The sequence below is a fragment of the Panthera onca genome, chromosome A3 (assembly GCF_046562875.1).
Source record: "Panthera onca isolate mPanOnc1 chromosome A3, mPanOnc1 haplotype 2, whole genome shotgun sequence".
Classification (NCBI taxonomy): Eukaryota; Metazoa; Chordata; class Mammalia; order Carnivora; family Felidae; genus Panthera; species Panthera onca.
In genome coordinates, this window is record NC_138341.1 from 107,086,487 (window position 1) to 107,090,576 (window position 4,090).

Sequence of the window (4,090 nt, forward strand, 5' to 3'; positions counted from 1 at the left end):
ACCTTTCAGTCGTGGGTTTTCAGATAGGGTAACCAAAGGATTGACTATGGTAAATAGTGCTTTTGAAAGATATTATCTGTCTATTAACAATAAAGCTGAAAGCATAGATTTGTTTTACATTATTTTCACATAATATTACTTGTCAGTGACCTGAGCTGAATTTGAACTGGCATTCTTGAAAAGAAAGACTCTCTTTACAAATCCCTTAAGCTCTAATGCAGTCATTTTAATTCACAACAGGCTAGAACCTTGTATAATTGTTCTCAGCTCAATACAATCTTTAACAGCTTTTGATTTACATATTGGGCAGCTGTTTTGTATAAGAAGCTGTCCATCATGGATCCTTTTGTCATCTGTCCAAGGAATGTGTTTATAAATGGTTCCAATTAGAGTAATGAAGGATTCATGTGAGAACAATGATCAATAGCTAACCTTAGGAACAATGTAAGTCAAAGACAGATGTAAACTGTGACAGGGCATAACAGTGTCAAGTTATCTGTGGGGAATGTGCACAATTGCTCCTGGAAAACAAATGAAAAATTTCAAGTCTTTGACTATTGGACAGAGTTTGATTCCATGACACAGAAGCATTTAGATTCTGTGTTAAATAAATCATTGACCCACACATGACTGAGACTATGCAGATTAATGTGAACAACAGCGGCTGGGGAAAAGGCAGTTCTGAGGCCAGCCAGATCAGGTCTTTACTATGATTATGGACTGCACCCCCCCCCCCCATTAGCCTTCAGAAACAGATGTCCATTGCTATAAGAATGAGCCACGTTGATAGGGAAGTTTCTGTGCAAACACATTTTAGACTATGTTAGACACATCTGGTCAAGGGCTTTGTAATAGCTTTATTTATTTCTTGCCTGAACTGGAACGTCAGAAGCATGTACTCCACATTAAGCCAAGAGTTCCCTTTGTTCCACACGGCTGCCACAGCTGGAACTTTTTGTTGGTTGACACAGCCAGATCTTCTGTAGAGACCATTATATTCCTTGGCGTATTTCAGTGAGTTTGCATCTTTTAATCCATCTCAGCAAGCAGTGGGGAGTTTGTAAGGGCCACGCGCAGGACGTCCTATTAAAACCACACAAGGACACCAGCTGGGAATGCAAAATTGATAGCATCAAGGTGGCCTACTACCAAGTTGGCCTTGGTAGGATGAGCTCTTTGCCATAGTCCTATTCAGTTAGATCATTTAAAGGAAAAAAAAACATCAAAACAGAAGTAGTTTCTCATTCTTATGTATTGAGGTTGCTCACAGATTACTATCTCCAGCTAAAATGAAAAGAAAAGAAATTTGCTGTAGACTATAAAATCTGTATGATGTACAGTTTCATGACGGTTACTAAAAAAAATCTAGCCTACAAAAGTTGAAGAAGAGAAGACCAGTTAAAAATAGGTTCTGCCTAGATTTCTAATATAATTAAGGTTGGCTGTTTTTTCTCTTTAACCACATCAATTGAAAAGCAAATTTCAATGTTCTATAGGCTTGAGGAGTAATAAGTTAAAGGGAGGTGGGGGGTGCCGAGAAACACAAGTAGATGTTCCCAAATGTGCACCTAGAATAGTCTCTAAATACATGCTGAATTGATTGTATCTGGCCTGGTTCAGATAAGTCCACTGCCTGCTTCTAGTTTTCAGGAACACGGTGTCTCAAACATGAGAGTAGCTCAATTCCAGCCCTGGAGTACCCACCCTCACTTTTCTTTTGTTATATCCTTCCTACTAACTTGAGCCCTAATTCAGAAGGGAAGCTGCCATAACCTTTCTAACTGGCAATCTAATGGTACTGTAATGGGTTTCTCTTCTTAGTGAACCAACTGACCAGTGATTAAGCTTTAATTTCTTGGCACAGTGTTTGTGTAAATTATACCTCTGATAAAAACTGACCTTCCAGAGCCACTCCTATAAAGCTGCTTTTATCAAAAGTGTCTTGGAGAAAATATCCTCCAGGGTCCACTCAATCCTCCAAACATTCTTTCCACTGATGTTACTACAGCATCCTACTGTGAAGCAGATGCATGAAGAACTGTATGTCATAATGGACATGCACATGTGTCTAACACTTCGCTCAATATAGACAAAACTATAAAACTCCCATCTATGAAAGAGAACAGTCTCAACATAGAAAGGAGGTATTCAGTAATTCTCATCAAGAAGCACTACAGAGAAAACCTAGACAGAAAGGACTAATGTGGATATGTATGTACCAAAATCAGAATATGCATAATAAACAAGAACCTATAAAATTTTAACACAAGAAAGGAACTGTGATCTCATAATAAGTAGCATGGTAGAGTTGGTACATGAGGAGAGAGCATAAGTTCTGAAAATATTAAATCTAGATTTGATTCCAAATCAGCTACACAAGTTGAATGAAATTTCAGAAATCATATATAAGACCTGTGAACGTCAATTGCTTTAAGTGTCAAATTGGACTAAGCATCTTGTATACCAGCTGCTAGTGTGGTGGCACTGTATTCTATTGTTTAGAAGCAAGTTACTCAAGAGAAGGGGATTCTAAAAGGTTGTGAATACCATAAGAAGGGGATCACTGAAAGCCATCTTAAAGGCTGCTTATTACAGTGGTCTCATAGTCAGAATTCCTGATTTCTAATTTTTGGTTCACTACTTCTTAGCTAGTTGACTTTTAGTAAGCTTATTACTTTCATTGTGTCTCACTTTCCTCATTTGTAAATTGGGATGATACTACTTCTCTGTAATAAATCCTACCAAATTAATCTCATTTCTTTTTCTAAGCATATTAGCCAGTTTATATCTATATCTATCTATATCTATATCTATATCTATATCTATATCTATATCTAGACACACACATATATACATATGTATATATAAATATATATAGGTAAATATATATATATTGGTAGGTAAGTAGATAGGCAGACAATCAGAACTCTTATTTCAACAAGGTATTTAACCAAGAATTCCTTAATACCTTTGAGGACAAGAAGAAAAGTGGATGATTTGGGGCTACCCAATAAAGAGGGCTCACTTGAAAAAGGCTCCTCACACTATTATAAGGGGATATATTCCTGTTTTTTTCCCATACAACAAGTTTCTAAACTTCTTAAATAAGAGGATTAAGTGATGAGATTATTAAGTGCTTGCATGGCACAAAACTAGAAGAATAGCTAATTGTTTAGACAACATATTTGAGACTCCACATGATATTAACAGATATAAGTGATATACCCAGATAAATAAGATACTATTTAACAAAGACAAGGTCAGCTAACACATTACAAAAAGTATAGAAGTGAGCAAGCCTTTTGTCATGGCTCATCTTTGTAAAATAGGCCTTTGTATTACCTCCACTAATTTTTACCATCATTAGCTTAGAATTGACTGTGCTGAGATCTAGTTTAGAACTTTCTGACCCAAAGTTCATGCTTTTTCTACCATTGTCACTCCCCTGTGTTTGCCTTCTGAGACTTTCAAGGATGTTATCTCATACCTCTAAGAGTTATGCTCTGAATGACAGTATTCACTAGCAACATATGGTGATTTCAACTTAAATTCAAGTGAATTAGAAATAAATTAAATAAAATTAAATAAAAATTAAATTAAATTAAAAATTTTAGTTCCTCAGACACACCAACCAGGTTTTAATTAATCAATAGCAACATGGGCCTAGTGGCCCCCATACTGAATAGTGCAGATATCACTGCATTTTGTAGAAAATTCTATTGAGCAGCACTGATGTAGGGAAGTGCATTTTAGTGGGCCCAGGGGGCATGTTATAAATCTGTTAGGGCCTTTTCAGTTGTTAAAATGATTGTCAAAGATAATCTTGTACAATGGAGGATAGTTATATTTTCTCATATCTTTTATTATCCTATATAATAGTTAAACAGACAAAAGAACCTATTTGTAATAATCTGAGTATAAAACTGAACTTTGTAAAACATATACCAAAAACAGTTCTAAATATATACTATATTCCCTGGAATGAACTTACCATGTGAATTCAAGTACTTAGTAAATTAATCTACTTTGGTTGATGTTTTGAAAATTACGTCGTGAACAGAAAAACCACCTCATGGTGTCTGAATAGTCA

The 4,090-nt window shown here is 35.7% G+C and overlaps 1 long non-coding RNA gene across 1 annotated transcript; it reads right to left on the minus strand.

Moving 5' to 3' along the window:
- Positions 1–837: 837 nt before the first annotated feature.
- LOC144615805 (uncharacterized) lies at positions 838–1,979 on the minus strand. Its single transcript, XR_013554418.1, has 2 exons — positions 1,900–1,979; positions 838–1,083 (listed from the first exon to the last, which is right to left on the minus strand). It is a non-coding gene; the product is annotated as an uncharacterized LOC144615805 (long non-coding RNA).
- Positions 1,980–4,090: the final 2,111 nt, after the last annotated feature.